This window comes from Schistocerca americana, chromosome 3, assembly GCF_021461395.2.
Source record: "Schistocerca americana isolate TAMUIC-IGC-003095 chromosome 3, iqSchAmer2.1, whole genome shotgun sequence".
Classification (NCBI taxonomy): Eukaryota; Metazoa; Arthropoda; class Insecta; order Orthoptera; family Acrididae; genus Schistocerca; species Schistocerca americana.
This window is the reverse complement of record NC_060121.1, coordinates 596,296,469-596,312,582: the sequence shown is the minus strand read 5'-3', so window position 1 is coordinate 596,312,582 and position 16,114 is coordinate 596,296,469. Positions and strand designations below refer to the sequence as shown.

The 16,114-nt window shown below is 50.6% G+C and overlaps 32 non-coding genes across 32 annotated transcripts; all 32 read right to left on the bottom strand.

Annotated features, from left to right (window-relative positions):
- Window positions 1-714: 714 nt before the first annotated feature.
- Window positions 715-796, bottom strand: Trnas-cga. Its single transcript has one exon. It is a non-coding gene; the product is annotated as a tRNA-Ser (tRNA).
- Window positions 797-934: 138 nt separating this feature from the next.
- Trnak-uuu lies at window positions 935-1,007 on the bottom strand. Its single transcript has one exon. It is a non-coding gene; the product is annotated as a tRNA-Lys (tRNA).
- A 354-nt stretch (window positions 1,008-1,361) lies between these two features.
- Window positions 1,362-1,443, bottom strand: Trnas-aga. Its single transcript has one exon. It is a non-coding gene; the product is annotated as a tRNA-Ser (tRNA).
- Window positions 1,444-2,189: 746 nt separating this feature from the next.
- On the bottom strand, window positions 2,190-2,271 carry Trnas-cga. The gene has a single exon. It is a non-coding gene; the product is annotated as a tRNA-Ser (tRNA).
- A 138-nt stretch (window positions 2,272-2,409) lies between these two features.
- On the bottom strand, window positions 2,410-2,482 carry Trnak-uuu. Its single transcript has one exon. It is a non-coding gene; the product is annotated as a tRNA-Lys (tRNA).
- Window positions 2,483-2,836: 354 nt separating this feature from the next.
- On the bottom strand, window positions 2,837-2,918 carry Trnas-aga. The gene has a single exon. It is a non-coding gene; the product is annotated as a tRNA-Ser (tRNA).
- A 746-nt stretch (window positions 2,919-3,664) lies between these two features.
- On the bottom strand, window positions 3,665-3,746 carry Trnas-cga. Its single transcript has one exon. It is a non-coding gene; the product is annotated as a tRNA-Ser (tRNA).
- Window positions 3,747-3,884: 138 nt separating this feature from the next.
- Window positions 3,885-3,957, bottom strand: Trnak-uuu. The gene has a single exon. It is a non-coding gene; the product is annotated as a tRNA-Lys (tRNA).
- A 354-nt stretch (window positions 3,958-4,311) lies between these two features.
- Trnas-aga lies at window positions 4,312-4,393 on the bottom strand. The gene has a single exon. It is a non-coding gene; the product is annotated as a tRNA-Ser (tRNA).
- Window positions 4,394-5,139: 746 nt separating this feature from the next.
- Trnas-cga lies at window positions 5,140-5,221 on the bottom strand. The gene has a single exon. It is a non-coding gene; the product is annotated as a tRNA-Ser (tRNA).
- Window positions 5,222-5,359: 138 nt separating this feature from the next.
- Window positions 5,360-5,432, bottom strand: Trnak-uuu. Its single transcript has one exon. It is a non-coding gene; the product is annotated as a tRNA-Lys (tRNA).
- A 354-nt stretch (window positions 5,433-5,786) lies between these two features.
- Trnas-aga lies at window positions 5,787-5,868 on the bottom strand. The gene has a single exon. It is a non-coding gene; the product is annotated as a tRNA-Ser (tRNA).
- Window positions 5,869-6,614: 746 nt separating this feature from the next.
- On the bottom strand, window positions 6,615-6,696 carry Trnas-cga. Its single transcript has one exon. It is a non-coding gene; the product is annotated as a tRNA-Ser (tRNA).
- A 138-nt stretch (window positions 6,697-6,834) lies between these two features.
- Trnak-uuu lies at window positions 6,835-6,907 on the bottom strand. The gene has a single exon. It is a non-coding gene; the product is annotated as a tRNA-Lys (tRNA).
- A 354-nt stretch (window positions 6,908-7,261) lies between these two features.
- Trnas-aga lies at window positions 7,262-7,343 on the bottom strand. The gene has a single exon. It is a non-coding gene; the product is annotated as a tRNA-Ser (tRNA).
- Window positions 7,344-8,089: 746 nt separating this feature from the next.
- Trnas-cga lies at window positions 8,090-8,171 on the bottom strand. The gene has a single exon. It is a non-coding gene; the product is annotated as a tRNA-Ser (tRNA).
- A 138-nt stretch (window positions 8,172-8,309) lies between these two features.
- On the bottom strand, window positions 8,310-8,382 carry Trnak-uuu. Its single transcript has one exon. It is a non-coding gene; the product is annotated as a tRNA-Lys (tRNA).
- A 354-nt stretch (window positions 8,383-8,736) lies between these two features.
- Window positions 8,737-8,818, bottom strand: Trnas-aga. Its single transcript has one exon. It is a non-coding gene; the product is annotated as a tRNA-Ser (tRNA).
- A 746-nt stretch (window positions 8,819-9,564) lies between these two features.
- Window positions 9,565-9,646, bottom strand: Trnas-cga. Its single transcript has one exon. It is a non-coding gene; the product is annotated as a tRNA-Ser (tRNA).
- Window positions 9,647-9,784: 138 nt separating this feature from the next.
- On the bottom strand, window positions 9,785-9,857 carry Trnak-uuu. The gene has a single exon. It is a non-coding gene; the product is annotated as a tRNA-Lys (tRNA).
- Window positions 9,858-10,211: 354 nt separating this feature from the next.
- On the bottom strand, window positions 10,212-10,293 carry Trnas-aga. Its single transcript has one exon. It is a non-coding gene; the product is annotated as a tRNA-Ser (tRNA).
- Window positions 10,294-11,074: 781 nt separating this feature from the next.
- Trnas-cga lies at window positions 11,075-11,156 on the bottom strand. The gene has a single exon. It is a non-coding gene; the product is annotated as a tRNA-Ser (tRNA).
- Window positions 11,157-11,294: 138 nt separating this feature from the next.
- On the bottom strand, window positions 11,295-11,367 carry Trnak-uuu. The gene has a single exon. It is a non-coding gene; the product is annotated as a tRNA-Lys (tRNA).
- Window positions 11,368-11,721: 354 nt separating this feature from the next.
- Trnas-aga lies at window positions 11,722-11,803 on the bottom strand. The gene has a single exon. It is a non-coding gene; the product is annotated as a tRNA-Ser (tRNA).
- A 735-nt stretch (window positions 11,804-12,538) lies between these two features.
- Trnas-cga lies at window positions 12,539-12,620 on the bottom strand. Its single transcript has one exon. It is a non-coding gene; the product is annotated as a tRNA-Ser (tRNA).
- A 138-nt stretch (window positions 12,621-12,758) lies between these two features.
- On the bottom strand, window positions 12,759-12,831 carry Trnak-uuu. Its single transcript has one exon. It is a non-coding gene; the product is annotated as a tRNA-Lys (tRNA).
- A 354-nt stretch (window positions 12,832-13,185) lies between these two features.
- On the bottom strand, window positions 13,186-13,267 carry Trnas-aga. The gene has a single exon. It is a non-coding gene; the product is annotated as a tRNA-Ser (tRNA).
- Window positions 13,268-14,002: 735 nt separating this feature from the next.
- On the bottom strand, window positions 14,003-14,084 carry Trnas-cga. Its single transcript has one exon. It is a non-coding gene; the product is annotated as a tRNA-Ser (tRNA).
- A 138-nt stretch (window positions 14,085-14,222) lies between these two features.
- Trnak-uuu lies at window positions 14,223-14,295 on the bottom strand. The gene has a single exon. It is a non-coding gene; the product is annotated as a tRNA-Lys (tRNA).
- Window positions 14,296-14,649: 354 nt separating this feature from the next.
- On the bottom strand, window positions 14,650-14,731 carry Trnas-aga. Its single transcript has one exon. It is a non-coding gene; the product is annotated as a tRNA-Ser (tRNA).
- A 746-nt stretch (window positions 14,732-15,477) lies between these two features.
- Window positions 15,478-15,559, bottom strand: Trnas-cga. Its single transcript has one exon. It is a non-coding gene; the product is annotated as a tRNA-Ser (tRNA).
- Window positions 15,560-15,697: 138 nt separating this feature from the next.
- Window positions 15,698-15,770, bottom strand: Trnak-uuu. The gene has a single exon. It is a non-coding gene; the product is annotated as a tRNA-Lys (tRNA).
- Between the last annotated feature and the right edge of the window lie 344 nt (window positions 15,771-16,114).

Here is a 16,114-nt window from a genome sequence, read left to right as displayed (position 1 = left end):
GACAAGTGCAACTGCTGCTTTGCAAGCAATCCGATGGCAGAACACGATATGGCCTCACTCGTTTCTGTAGCGCTTTCGTTGCCAGCACATTTGGCCGTTACGACAGTGTATTAATTTTCGCCTGGACGGGGGCTTGAACCCGGGACCCTTTGGTTGAAGGTTCAGCGCTCTACCGACTGGGCTATCCGGTCCCTCAGCCGAGCGTTGTGGTGCATGCTGCATGGTGTGCGAGTGATTCGCGTGTCGTTATTCCTGGCTTATGGCTCCAATGGCGACTTCACCGACTTCCCGCTGACGCTAGTTTTGTGTCGTCTTAAACGATGGCCATACTTGCAAGCAGCTGCGAGATCTTAAGAAAAGAAACGCTGCACCACTGCTTTTGCCACACTCGAATGAACTGAATTGCGCTTCTTAGAAAGAAATGAATGCTCGCTGTGTCCAACACTTTCAAGCACACCTGTGTACTCACAAAGACGGCGACGACGCGACAAAATGACGGGGGCGCGTTCGTGGGCCTGCGACTGATTTCTGCAGTACTAGCGTCCTTGCGAGGTGAACCGGTAGCCACAACAGGCAGCGGCCGTCGCGAAACAGTATTCTTAAAAAATAAATTTCCGTCTTGTTGAGAATGGTGTCACAGGTTTGGATCCGCTTTCACCCACGCATGTCACATGTGTGCGAAAATTTCTGCTCGTTTTTTTACGCAAAATCGCACGCAGCCGGTAGGATTCGAACCTACACTCCCACAGGGAATCTGATTTCGAGTCAGACGCCTTAACCACTCGGCCACGACTGCCAGTAGCGCAAGACCCTCCCGACACATGCAACTGGTACCGTTTAAAGCACTGCAGTGCCAGGAAACGGCGTAGATGCATTCTTTTCCGTAGTGCTTACACCGCTACTACACGTGCGGCTACCAAAGTATTAAAATTTCCGCCCGAACAGGGACTTGAACCCTGGACCCTTAGGTTAAAAGCCTAATGCTCTACCGACTGAGCTATCCGGGCTCACATCACGTGGTCACCCCTCCCACTACGCATACTGACACATTGCCTCATGTCCTTTACTGTTGGGTAATCGTTGCGTGGAGCTGTTATTATTTAAACGTCGTCTGACTGCTGTCTATAAACTCATCACGCTAGGCTCGTAACAGGCTATCGAAGGAAGCTGACACACGATGTAAAGTCAAATTGCAGCAGTTTGTACGTCTCATATATTACAGCAGAGGAGCTACGTGTTTTGTCGACACTCACTGGACAATTGTAAAATTTACAAGCGTCTCGAATGCAGTGTTTCCCACGTATTCGCTCATTTCACGGTTCCGTTGGAGATGTTCTCCACCTCTTGACACAAAAAAGAAACGCAGTCGGTAGGACTCGAACCTACGCTCCCAGAGGGAATCTGATTTCTAGTCAGACGCCTTAACCACTCGGCCACGACTGCCGGTCGGAGAAGCGTGGTCTCGACAAGTGCAACTGCTGCTTTGCAAGCAATCCGATGGCAGAACACGATATGGCCTCACTCGTTTCTGTAGCGCTTTCGTTGCCAGCACATTTGGCCGTTACGACAGTGTATTAATTTTCGCCTGGACGGGGGCTTGAACCCGGGACCCTTTGGTTGAAGGTTCAGCGCTCTACCGACTGGGCTACCCGGTCCCTCAGCCGAGCGTTGTGGTGCATGCTGCATGGTGTGCGAGTGATTCGCGTGTCGTTATTCCTGGCTTATGGCTCCAATGGCGACTTCACCGACTTCCCACTGACGCACCGCTGACGCTAGTTTTGTGTCGTCTTAAACGATGGCCATACTTGCAAGCAGCTGCGAGATCTTAAGAAAAGAAACGCTGCACCACTGCTTTTGCCACACTCGAATGAACTGAATTGCGCTTCTTAGAAAGAAATGAATGCTCGCTGTGTCCAACACTTTCAAGCACACCTGTGTACTCACAAAGACGGCGACGACGCGACAAAATGACGGGGGCGCGTTCGTGGGCCTGCGACTGATTTCTGCAGTACTAGCGTCCTTGCGAGGTGAACCGGTAGCCACAACAGGCAGCGGCCGTCGCGAAACAGTATTCTTAAAAAATAAATTTCCGTCTTGTTGAGAATGGTGTCACAGGTTTGGATCCGCTTTCACCCACGCATGTCACATGTGTGCGAAAATTTCTGCTCGTTTTTTTACGCAAAATCGCACGCAGCCGGTAGGATTCGAACCTACACTCCCACAGGGAATCTGATTTCGAGTCAGACGCCTTAACCACTCGGCCACGACTGCCAGTAGCGCAAGACCCTCCCGACACATGCAACTGGTACCGTTTAAAGCACTGCAGTGCCAGGAAACGGCGTAGATGCATTCTTTTCCGTAGTGCTTACACCGCTACTACACGTGCGGCTACCAAAGTATTAAAATTTCCGCCCGAACAGGGACTTGAACCCTGGACCCTTAGGTTAAAAGCCTAATGCTCTACCGACTGAGCTATCCGGGCTCACATCACGTGGTCACCCCTCCCACTACGCATACTGACACATTGCCTCATGTCCTTTACTGTTGGGTAATCGTTGCGTGGAGCTGTTATTATTTAAACGTCGTCTGACTGCTGTCTATAAACTCATCACGCTAGGCTCGTAACAGGCTATCGAAGGAAGCTGACACATGATGTAAAGTCAAATTGCAGCAGTTTGTACGTCTCATATATTACAGCAGAGGAGCTACGTGTTTTGTCGACACTCACTGGACAATTGTAAAATTTACAAGCGTCTCGAATGCAGTGTTTCCCACGTATTCGCTCATTTCACGGTTCCGTTGGAGATGTTCTCCACCTCTTGACACAAAAAAGAAACGCAGTCGGTAGGACTCGAACCTACGCTCCCAGAGGGAATCTGATTTCTAGTCAGACGCCTTAACCACTCGGCCACGACTGCCGGTCGGAGAAGCGTGGTCTCGACAAGTGCAACTGCTGCTTTGCAAGCAATCCGATGGCAGAACACGATATGGCCTCACTCGTTTCTGTAGCGCTTTCGTTGCCAGCACATTTGGCCGTTACGACAGTGTATTAATTTTCGCCTGGACGGGGGCTTGAACCCGGGACCCTTTGGTTGAAGGTTCAGCGCTCTACCGACTGGGCTACCCGGTCCCTCAGCCGAGCGTTGTGGTGCATGCTGCATGGTGTGCGAGTGATTCGCGTGTCGTTATTCCTGGCTTATGGCTCCAATGGCGACTTCACCGACTTCCCACTGACGCACCGCTGACGCTAGTTTTGTGTCGTCTTAAACGATGGCCATACTTGCAAGCAGCTGCGAGATCTTAAGAAAAGAAACGCTGCACCACTGCTTTTGCCACACTCGAATGAACTGAATTGCGCTTCTTAGAAAGAAATGAATGCTCGCTGTGTCCAACACTTTCAAGCACACCTGTGTACTCACAAAGACGGCGACGACGCGACAAAATGACGGGGGCGCGTTCGTGGGCCTGCGACTGATTTCTGCAGTACTAGCGTCCTTGCGAGGTGAACCGGTAGCCACAACAGGCAGCGGCCGTCGCGAAACAGTATTCTTAAAAAATAAATTTCCGTCTTGTTGAGAATGGTGTCACAGGTTTGGATCCGCTTTCACCCACGCATGTCACATGTGTGCGAAAATTTCTGCTCGTTTTTTTACGCAAAATCGCACGCAGCCGGTAGGATTCGAACCTACACTCCCACAGGGAATCTGATTTCGAGTCAGACGCCTTAACCACTCGGCCACGACTGCCAGTAGCGCAAGACCCTCCCGACACATGCAACTGGTACCGTTTAAAGCACTGCAGTGCCAGGAAACGGCGTAGATGCATTCTTTTCCGTAGTGCTTACACCGCTACTACACGTGCGGCTACCAAAGTATTAAAATTTCCGCCCGAACAGGGACTTGAACCCTGGACCCTTAGGTTAAAAGCCTAATGCTCTACCGACTGAGCTATCCGGGCTCACATCACGTGGTCACCCCTCCCACTACGCATACTGACACATTGCCTCATGTCCTTTACTGTTGGGTAATCGTTGCGTGGAGCTGTTATTATTTAAACGTCGTCTGACTGCTGTCTATAAACTCATCACGCTAGGCTCGTAACAGGCTATCGAAGGAAGCTGACACACGATGTAAAGTCAAATTGCAGCAGTTTGTACGTCTCATATATTACAGCAGAGGAGCTACGTGTTTTGTCGACACTCACTGGACAATTGTAAAATTTACAAGCGTCTCGAATGCAGTGTTTCCCACGTATTCGCTCATTTCACGGTTCCGTTGGAGATGTTCTCCACCTCTTGACACAAAAAAGAAACGCAGTCGGTAGGACTCGAACCTACGCTCCCAGAGGGAATCTGATTTCTAGTCAGACGCCTTAACCACTCGGCCACGACTGCCGGTCGGAGAAGCGTGGTCTCGACAAGTGCAACTGCTGCTTTGCAAGCAATCCGATGGCAGAACACGATATGGCCTCACTCGTTTCTGTAGCGCTTTCGTTGCCAGCACATTTGGCCGTTACGACAGTGTATTAATTTTCGCCTGGACGGGGGCTTGAACCCGGGACCCTTTGGTTGAAGGTTCAGCGCTCTACCGACTGGGCTACCCGGTCCCTCAGCCGAGCGTTGTGGTGCATGCTGCATGGTGTGCGAGTGATTCGCGTGTCGTTATTCCTGGCTTATGGCTCCAATGGCGACTTCACCGACTTCCCACTGACGCACCGCTGACGCTAGTTTTGTGTCGTCTTAAACGATGGCCATACTTGCAAGCAGCTGCGAGATCTTAAGAAAAGAAACGCTGCACCACTGCTTTTGCCACACTCGAATGAACTGAATTGCGCTTCTTAGAAAGAAATGAATGCTCGCTGTGTCCAACACTTTCAAGCACACCTGTGTACTCACAAAGACGGCGACGACGCGACAAAATGACGGGGGCGCGTTCGTGGGCCTGCGACTGATTTCTGCAGTACTAGCGTCCTTGCGAGGTGAACCGGTAGCCACAACAGGCAGCGGCCGTCGCGAAACAGTATTCTTAAAAAATAAATTTCCGTCTTGTTGAGAATGGTGTCACAGGTTTGGATCCGCTTTCACCCACGCATGTCACATGTGTGCGAAAATTTCTGCTCGTTTTTTTACGCAAAATCGCACGCAGCCGGTAGGATTCGAACCTACACTCCCACAGGGAATCTGATTTCGAGTCAGACGCCTTAACCACTCGGCCACGACTGCCAGTAGCGCAAGACCCTCCCGACACATGCAACTGGTACCGTTTAAAGCACTGCAGTGCCAGGAAACGGCGTAGATGCATTCTTTTCCGTAGTGCTTACACCGCTACTACACGTGCGGCTACCAAAGTATTAAAATTTCCGCCCGAACAGGGACTTGAACCCTGGACCCTTAGGTTAAAAGCCTAATGCTCTACCGACTGAGCTATCCGGGCTCACATCACGTGGTCACCCCTCCCACTACGCATACTGACACATTGCCTCATGTCCTTTACTGTTGGGTAATCGTTGCGTGGAGCTGTTATTATTTAAACGTCGTCTGACTGCTGTCTATAAACTCATCACGCTAGGCTCGTAACAGGCTATCGAAGGAAGCTGACACACGATGTAAAGTCAAATTGCAGCAGTTTGTACGTCTCATATATTACAGCAGAGGAGCTACGTGTTTTGTCGACACTCACTGGACAATTGTAAAATTTACAAGCGTCTCGAATGCAGTGTTTCCCACGTATTCGCTCATTTCACGGTTCCGTTGGAGATGTTCTCCACCTCTTGACACAAAAAAGAAACGCAGTCGGTAGGACTCGAACCTACGCTCCCAGAGGGAATCTGATTTCTAGTCAGACGCCTTAACCACTCGGCCACGACTGCCGGTCGGAGAAGCGTGGTCTCGACAAGTGCAACTGCTGCTTTGCAAGCAATCCGATGGCAGAACACGATATGGCCTCACTCGTTTCTGTAGCGCTTTCGTTGCCAGCACATTTGGCCGTTACGACAGTGTATTAATTTTCGCCTGGACGGGGGCTTGAACCCGGGACCCTTTGGTTGAAGGTTCAGCGCTCTACCGACTGGGCTACCCGGTCCCTCAGCCGAGCGTTGTGGTGCATGCTGCATGGTGTGCGAGTGATTCGCGTGTCGTTATTCCTGGCTTATGGCTCCAATGGCGACTTCACCGACTTCCCACTGACGCACCGCTGACGCTAGTTTTGTGTCGTCTTAAACGATGGCCATACTTGCAAGCAGCTGCGAGATCTTAAGAAAAGAAACGCTGCACCACTGCTTTTGCCACACTCGAATGAACTGAATTGCGCTTCTTAGAAAGAAATGAATGCTCGCTGTGTCCAACACTTTCAAGCACACCTGTGTACTCACAAAGACGGCGACGACGCGACAAAATGACGGGGGCGCGTTCGTGGGCCTGCGACTGATTTCTGCAGTACTAGCGTCCTTGCGAGGTGAACCGGTAGCCACAACAGGCAGCGGCCGTCGCGAAACAGTATTCTTAAAAAATAAATTTCCGTCTTGTTGAGAATGGTGTCACAGGTTTGGATCCGCTTTCACCCACGCATGTCACATGTGTGCGAAAATTTCTGCTCGTTTTTTTACGCAAAATCGCACGCAGCCGGTAGGATTCGAACCTACACTCCCACAGGGAATCTGATTTCGAGTCAGACGCCTTAACCACTCGGCCACGACTGCCAGTAGCGCAAGACCCTCCCGACACATGCAACTGGTACCGTTTAAAGCACTGCAGTGCCAGGAAACGGCGTAGATGCATTCTTTTCCGTAGTGCTTACACCGCTACTACACGTGCGGCTACCAAAGTATTAAAATTTCCGCCCGAACAGGGACTTGAACCCTGGACCCTTAGGTTAAAAGCCTAATGCTCTACCGACTGAGCTATCCGGGCTCACATCACGTGGTCACCCCTCCCACTACGCATACTGACACATTGCCTCATGTCCTTTACTGTTGGGTAATCGTTGCGTGGAGCTGTTATTATTTAAACGTCGTCTGACTGCTGTCTATAAACTCATCACGCTAGGCTCGTAACAGGCTATCGAAGGAAGCTGACACACGATGTAAAGTCAAATTGCAGCAGTTTGTACGTCTCATATATTACAGCAGAGGAGCTACGTGTTTTGTCGACACTCACTGGACAATTGTAAAATTTACAAGCGTCTCGAATGCAGTGTTTCCCACGTATTCGCTCATTTCACGGTTCCGTTGGAGATGTTCTCCACCTCTTGACACAAAAAAGAAACGCAGTCGGTAGGACTCGAACCTACGCTCCCAGAGGGAATCTGATTTCTAGTCAGACGCCTTAACCACTCGGCCACGACTGCCGGTCGGAGAAGCGTGGTCTCGACAAGTGCAACTGCTGCTTTGCAAGCAATCCGATGGCAGAACACGATATGGCCTCACTCGTTTCTGTAGCGCTTTCGTTGCCAGCACATTTGGCCGTTACGACAGTGTATTAATTTTCGCCTGGACGGGGGCTTGAACCCGGGACCCTTTGGTTGAAGGTTCAGCGCTCTACCGACTGGGCTACCCGGTCCCTCAGCCGAGCGTTGTGGTGCATGCTGCATGGTGTGCGAGTGATTCGCGTGTCGTTATTCCTGGCTTATGGCTCCAATGGCGACTTCACCGACTTCCCACTGACGCACCGCTGACGCTAGTTTTGTGTCGTCTTAAACGATGGCCATACTTGCAAGCAGCTGCGAGATCTTAAGAAAAGAAACGCTGCACCACTGCTTTTGCCACACTCGAATGAACTGAATTGCGCTTCTTAGAAAGAAATGAATGCTCGCTGTGTCCAACACTTTCAAGCACACCTGTGTACTCACAAAGACGGCGACGACGCGACAAAATGACGGGGGCGCGTTCGTGGGCCTGCGACTGATTTCTGCAGTACTAGCGTCCTTGCGAGGTGAACCGGTAGCCACAACAGGCAGCGGCCGTCGCGAAACAGTATTCTTAAAAAATAAATTTCCGTCTTGTTGAGAATGGTGTCACAGGTTTGGATCCGCTTTCACCCACGCATGTCACATGTGTGCGAAAATTTCTGCTCGTTTTTTTACGCAAAATCGCACGCAGCCGGTAGGATTCGAACCTACACTCCCACAGGGAATCTGATTTCGAGTCAGACGCCTTAACCACTCGGCCACGACTGCCAGTAGCGCAAGACCCTCCCGACACATGCAACTGGTACCGTTTAAAGCACTGCAGTGCCAGGAAACGGCGTAGATGCATTCTTTTCCGTAGTGCTTACACCGCTACTACACGTGCGGCTACCAAAGTATTAAAATTTCCGCCCGAACAGGGACTTGAACCCTGGACCCTTAGGTTAAAAGCCTAATGCTCTACCGACTGAGCTATCCGGGCTCACATCACGTGGTCACCCCTCCCACTACGCATACTGACACATTGCCTCATGTCCTTTACTGTTGGGTAATCGTTGCGTGGAGCTGTTATTATTTAAACGTCGTCTGACTGCTGTCTATAAACTCATCACGCTAGGCTCGTAACAGGCTATCGAAGGAAGCTGACACACGATGTAAAGTCAAATTGCAGCAGTTTGTACGTCTCATATATTACAGCAGAGGAGCTACGTGTTTTGTCGACACTCACTGGACAATTGTAAAATTTACAAGCGTCTCGAATGCAGTGTTTCCCACGTATTCGCTCATTTCACGGTTCCGTTGGAGATGTTCTCCACCTCTTGACACAAAAAAGAAACGCAGTCGGTAGGACTCGAACCTACGCTCCCAGAGGGAATCTGATTTCTAGTCAGACGCCTTAACCACTCGGCCACGACTGCCGGTCGGAGAAGCGTGGTCTCGACAAGTGCAACTGCTGCTTTGCAAGCAATCCGATGGCAGAACACGATATGGCCTCACTCGTTTCTGTAGCGCTTTCGTTGCCAGCACATTTGGCCGTTACGACAGTGTATTAATTTTCGCCTGGACGGGGGCTTGAACCCGGGACCCTTTGGTTGAAGGTTCAGCGCTCTACCGACTGGGCTATCCGGTCCCTCAGCCGAGCGTTGTGGTGCATGCTGCATGGTGTGCGAGTGATTCGCGTGTCGTTATTCCTGGCTTATGGCTCCAATGGCGACTTCACCGACTTCCCACTGACGCACCGCTGACGCTAGTTTTGTGTCGTCTTAAACGATGGCCATACTTGCAAGCAGCTGCGAGATCTTAAGAAAAGAAACGCTGCACCACTGCTTTTGCCACACTCGAATGAACTGAATTGCGCTTCTTAGAAAGAAATGAATGCTCGCTGTGTCCAACACTTTCAAGCACACCTGTGTACTCACAAAGACGGCGACGACGCGACAAAATGACGGGGGCGCGTTCGTGGGCCTGCGACTGATTTCTGCAGTACTAGCGTCCTTGCGAGGTGAACCGGTAGCCACAACAGGCAGCGGCCGTCGCGAAACAGTATTCTTAAAAAATAAATTTCCGTCTTGTTGAGAATGGTGTCACAGGTTTGGATCCGCTTTCACCCACGCATGTCACATGTGTGCGAAAATTTCTGCTCGTTTTTTTACGCAAAATCGCACGCAGCCGGTAGGATTCGAACCTACACTCCCACAGGGAATCTGATTTCGAGTCAGACGCCTTAACCACTCGGCCACGACTGCCAGTAGCGCAAGACCCTCCCGACACATGCAACTGGTACCGTTTAAAGCACTGCAGTGCCAGGAAACGGCGTAGATGCATTCTTTTCCGTAGTGCTTACACCGCTACTACACGTGCGGCTACCAAAGTATTAAAATTTCCGCCCGAACAGGGACTTGAACCCTGGACCCTTAGGTTAAAAGCCTAATGCTCTACCGACTGAGCTATCCGGGCTCACATCACGTGGTCACCCCTCCCACTACGCATACTGACACATTGCCTCATGTCCTTTACTGTTGGGTAATCGTTGCGTGGAGCTGTTATTATTTAAACGTCGTCTGACTGCTGTCTATAAACTCATCACGCTAGGCTCGTAACAGGCTATCGAAGGAAGCTGACACACGATGTAAAGTCAAATTGCAGCAGTTTGTACGTCTCATATATTACAGCAGAGGAGCTACGTGTTTTGTCGACACTCACTGGACAATTGTAAAATTTACAAGCGTCTCGAATGCAGTGTTTCCCACGTATTCGCTCATTTCACGGTTCCGTTGGAGATGTTCTCCACCTCTTGACACAAAAAAGAAACGCAGTCGGTAGGACTCGAACCTACGCTCCCAGAGGGAATCTGATTTCTAGTCAGACGCCTTAACCACTCGGCCACGACTGCCGGTCGGAGAAGCGTGGTCTCGACAAGTGCAACTGCTGCTTTGCAAGCAATCCGATGGCAGAACACGATATGGCCTCACTCGTTTCTGTAGCGCTTTCGTTGCCAGCACATTTGGCCGTTACGACAGTGTATTAATTTTCGCCTGGACGGGGGCTTGAACCCGGGACCCTTTGGTTGAAGGTTCAGCGCTCTACCGACTGGGCTATCCGGTCCCTCAGCCGAGCGTTGTGGTGCATGCTGCATGGTGTGCGAGTGATTCGCGTGTCGTTATTCCTGGCTTATGGCTCCAATGGCGACTTCACCGACTTCCCACTGACGCACCGCTGACGCTTTTTTTTTTTTTTTTAAAAATGGACTTGTAGTCCGAGTTTTGTGTCGTCTTAAACGATGGCCATACTTGCAAGCAGCTGCGAGATCTTAAGAAAAGAAACGCTGCACCACTGCTTTTGCCACACTCGAATGAACTGAATTGCGCTTCTTAGAAAGAAATGAATGCTCGCTGTGTCCAACACTTTCAAGCACACCTGTGTACTCACAAAGACGGCGACGACGCGACAAAATGACGGGGGCGCGTTCGTGGGCCTGCGACTGATTTCTGCAGTACTAGCGTCCTTGCGAGGTGAACCGGTAGCCACAACAGGCAGCGGCCGTCGCGAAACAGTATTCTTAAAAAATAAATTTCCGTCTTGTTGAGAATGGTGTCACAGGTTTGGATCCGCTTTCACCCACGCATGTCACATGTGTGCGAAAATTTCTGCTCGTTTTTTTACGCAAAATCGCACGCAGCCGGTAGGATTCGAACCTACACTCCCACAGGGAATCTGATTTCGAGTCAGACGCCTTAACCACTCGGCCACGACTGCCAGTAGCGCAAGACCCTCCCGACACATGCAACTGGTACCGTTTAAAGCACTGCAGTGCCAGGAAACGGCGTAGATGCATTCTTTTCCGTAGTGCTTACACCGCTACTACACGTGCGGCTACCAAAGTATTAAAATTTCCGCCCGAACAGGGACTTGAACCCTGGACCCTTAGGTTAAAAGCCTAATGCTCTACCGACTGAGCTATCCGGGCTCACATCACGTGGTCACCCCTCCCACTACGCATACTGACACATTGCCTCATGTCCTTTACTGTTGGGTAATCGTTGCGTGGAGCTGTTATTATTTAAACGTCGTCTGACTGCTGTCTATAAACTCATCACGCTAGGCTCGTAACAGGCTATCGAAGGAAGCTGACACACGATGTAAAGTCAAATTGCAGCAGTTTGTACGTCTCATATATTACAGCAGAGGAGCTACGTGTTTTGTCGACACTCACTGGACAATTGTAAAATTTACAAGCGTCTCGAATGCAGTGTTTCCCACGTATTCGCTCATTTCACGGTTCCGTTGGAGATGTTCTCCACCTCTTGACACAAAAAAGAAACGCAGTCGGTAGGACTCGAACCTACGCTCCCAGAGGGAATCTGATTTCTAGTCAGACGCCTTAACCACTCGGCCACGACTGCCGGTCGGAGAAGCGTGGTCTCGACAAGTGCAACTGCTGCTTTGCAAGCAATCCGATGGCAGAACACGATATGGCCTCACTCGTTTCTGTAGCGCTTTCGTTGCCAGCACATTTGGCCGTTACGACAGTGTATTAATTTTCGCCTGGACGGGGGCTTGAACCCGGGACCCTTTGGTTGAAGGTTCAGCGCTCTACCGACTGGGCTATCCGGTCCCTCAGCCGAGCGTTGTGGTGCATGCTGCATGGTGTGCGAGTGATTCGCGTGTCGTTATTCCTGGCTTATGGCTCCAATGGCGACTTCACCGACTTCCCGCTGACGCTAGTTTTGTGTCGTCTTAAACGATGGCCATACTTGCAAGCAGCTGCGAGATCTTAAGAAAAGAAACGCTGCACCACTGCTTTTGCCACACTCGAATGAACTGAATTGCGCTTCTTAGAAAGAAATGAATGCTCGCTGTGTCCAACACTTTCAAGCACACCTGTGTACTCACAAAGACGGCGACGACGCGACAAAATGACGGGGGCGCGTTCGTGGGCCTGCGACTGATTTCTGCAGTACTAGCGTCCTTGCGAGGTGAACCGGTAGCCACAACAGGCAGCGGCCGTCGCGAAACAGTATTCTTAAAAAATAAATTTCCGTCTTGTTGAGAATGGTGTCACAGGTTTGGATCCGCTTTCACCCACGCATGTCACATGTGTGCGAAAATTTCTGCTCGTTTTTTTACGCAAAATCGCACGCAGCCGGTAGGATTCGAACCTACACTCCCACAGGGAATCTGATTTCGAGTCAGACGCCTTAACCACTCGGCCACGACTGCCAGTAGCGCAAGACCCTCCCGACACATGCAACTGGTACCGTTTAAAGCACTGCAGTGCCAGGAAACGGCGTAGATGCATTCTTTTCCGTAGTGCTTACACCGCTACTACACGTGCGGCTACCAAAGTATTAAAATTTCCGCCCGAACAGGGACTTGAACCCTGGACCCTTAGGTTAAAAGCCTAATGCTCTACCGACTGAGCTATCCGGGCTCACATCACGTGGTCACCCCTCCCACTACGCATACTGACACATTGCCTCATGTCCTTTACTGTTGGGTAATCGTTGCGTGGAGCTGTTATTATTTAAACGTCGTCTGACTGCTGTCTATAAACTCATCACGCTAGGCTCGTAACAGGCTATCGAAGGAAGCTGACACACGATGTAAAGTCAAATTGCAGCAGTTTGTACGTCTCATATATTACAGCAGAGGAGCTACGTGTTTTGTCGACACTCACTGGACAATTGTAAAATTTACAAGCGTCTCGAATGCAGTGTTTCCCACGTATTCGCTCATTTCACGGTTCCGTTGGAGATGTTCTCCACCTCTTGACACAAAAAAGAAACGCAGTCGGTAGGACTCGAACCTACGCTCCCAGAGGGAATCTGATTTCTAGTCAGACGCCTTAACCACTCGGCCACGACTGCCGGTCGCAGAGGCGTGGTCTCGACAAGTGAAACTGCTGCTTTGCAAGCAATCCGATGGCAGAACACGATATGGCCTCACTCGTTTCTGTAGCGCTTTCGTTGCCAGCACATTTGGCCGTTACGACAGTGTATTAATTTTCGCCTGGACGGGGGCTTGAACCCGGGACCCTTTGGTTGAAGGTTCAGCGCTCTACCGACTGGGCTATCCGGTCCCTCAGCCGAGCGTTGTGGTGCATGCTGCATGGTGTGCGAGTGATTCGCGTGTCGTTATTCCTGGCTTATGGCTCCAATGGCGACTTCACCGACTTCCCGCTGACGCTAGTTTTGTGTCGTCTTAAACGATGGCCATACTTGCAAGCAGCTGCGAGATCTTAAGAAAAGAAACGCTGCACCACTGCTTTTGCCACACTCGAATGAACTGAATTGCGCTTCTTAGAAAGAAATGAATGCTCGCTGTGTCCAACACTTTCAAGCACACCTGTGTACTCACAAAGACGGCGACGACGCGACAAAATGACGGGGGCGCGTTCGTGGGCCTGCGACTGATTTCTGCAGTACTAGCGTCCTTGCGAGGTGAACCGGTAGCCACAACAGGCAGCGGCCGTCGCGAAACAGTATTCTTAAAAAATAAATTTCCGTCTTGTTGAGAATGGTGTCACAGGTTTGGATCCGCTTTCACCCACGCATGTCACATGTGTGCGAAAATTTCTGCTCGTTTTTTTACGCAAAATCGCACGCAGCCGGTAGGATTCGAACCTACACTCCCACAGGGAATCTGATTTCGAGTCAGACGCCTTAACCACTCGGCCACGACTGCCAGTAGCGCAAGACCCTCCCGACACATGCAACTGGTACCGTTTAAAGCACTGCAGTGCCAGGAAACGGCGTAGATGCATTCTTTTCCGTAGTGCTTACACCGCTACTACACGTGCGGCTACCAAAGTATTAAAATTTCCGCCCGAACAGGGACTTGAACCCTGGACCCTTAGGTTAAAAGCCTAATGCTCTACCGACTGAGCTATCCGGGCTCACATCACGTGGTCACCCCTCCCACTACGCATACTGACACATTGCCTCATGTCCTTTACTGTTGGGTAATCGTTGCGTGGAGCTGTTATTATTTAAACGTCGTCTGACTGCTGTCTATAAACTCATCACGCTAGGCTCGTAACAGGCTATCGAAGGAAGCTGACACACGATGTAAAGTCAAATTGCAGCAGTTTGTACGTCTCATATATTACAGCAGAGGAGCTACGTGTTTTGTCGACACTCACTGGACAATTGTAAAATTTACAAGCGTCTCGAATGCAGTGTTTCCCACGTATTCGCTCATTTCACGGTTCCGTTGGAGATGTTCTCCACCTCTTGACACAAAAAAGAAACGCAGTCGGTAGGACTCGAACCTACGCTCCCAGAGGGAATCTGATTTCTAGTCAGACGCCTTAACCACTCGGCCACGACTGCCGGTCGCAGAGGCGTGGTCTCGACAAGTGAAACTGCTGCTTTGCAAGCAATCCGATGGCAGAACACGATATGGCCTCACTCGTTTCTGTAGCGCTTTCGTTGCCAGCACATTTGGCCGTTACGACAGTGTATTAATTTTCGCCTGGACGGGGGCTTGAACCCGGGACCCTTTGGTTGAAGGTTCAGCGCTCTACCGACTGGGCTATCCGGTCCCTCAGCCGAGCGTTGTGGTGCATGCTGCATGGTGTGCGAGTGATTCGCGTGTCGTTATTCCTGGCTTATGGCTCCAATGGCGACTTCACCGACTTCCCACTGACGCACCGCTGACGCTAGTTTTGTGTCGTCTTAAACGATGGCCATACTTGCAAGCAGCTGCGAGATCTTAAGAAAAGAAACGCTGCACCACTGCTTTTGCCACACTCGAATGAACTGAATTGCGCTTCTTAGAAAGAAATGAATGCTCGCTGTGTCCAACACTTTCAAGCACACCTGTGTACTCACAAAGACGGCGACGACGCGACAAAATGACGGGGGCGCGTTCGTGGGCCTGCGACTGATTTCTGCAGTACTAGCGTCCTTGCGAGGTGAACCGGTAGCCACAACAGGCAGCGGCCGTCGCGAAACAGTATTCTTAAAAAATAAATTTCCGTCTTGTTGAGAATGGTGTCACAGGTTTGGATCCGCTTTCACCCACGCATGTCACATGTGTGCGAAAATTTCTGCTCGTTTTTTTACGCAAAATCGCACGCAGCCGGTAGGATTCGAACCTACACTCCCACAGGGAATCTGATTTCGAGTCAGACGCCTTAACCACTCGGCCACGACTGCCAGTAGCGCAAGACCCTCCCGACACATGCAACTGGTACCGTTTAAAGCACTGCAGTGCCAGGAAACGGCGTAGATGCATTCTTTTCCGTAGTGCTTACACCGCTACTACACGTGCGGCTACCAAAGTATTAAAATTTCCGCCCGAACAGGGACTTGAACCCTGGACCCTTAGGTTAAAAGCCTAATGCTCTACCGACTGAGCTATCCGGGCTCACATCACGTGGTCACCCCTCCCACTACGCATACTGACACATTGCCTCATGTCCTTTACTGTTGGGTAATCGTTGCGTGGAGCTGTTATTATTTAAACGTCGTCTGACTGCTGTCTATAAACTCATCACGCTAGGCTCGTAACAGGCTATCGAAGGAAGCTGACACACGATGTAAAGTCAAATTGCAGCAGTTTGTACGTCTCATATATTACAGCAGAGGAGCTACGTGTTTTGTCGACACTCACTGGACAATTGTAAAATTTACAAGCGTCTCGAATGCAGTGTTTCCCACGTATTCGCTCATTTCACGGTTCCGTTGGAGATGTTCTCCACCTCTTGACAC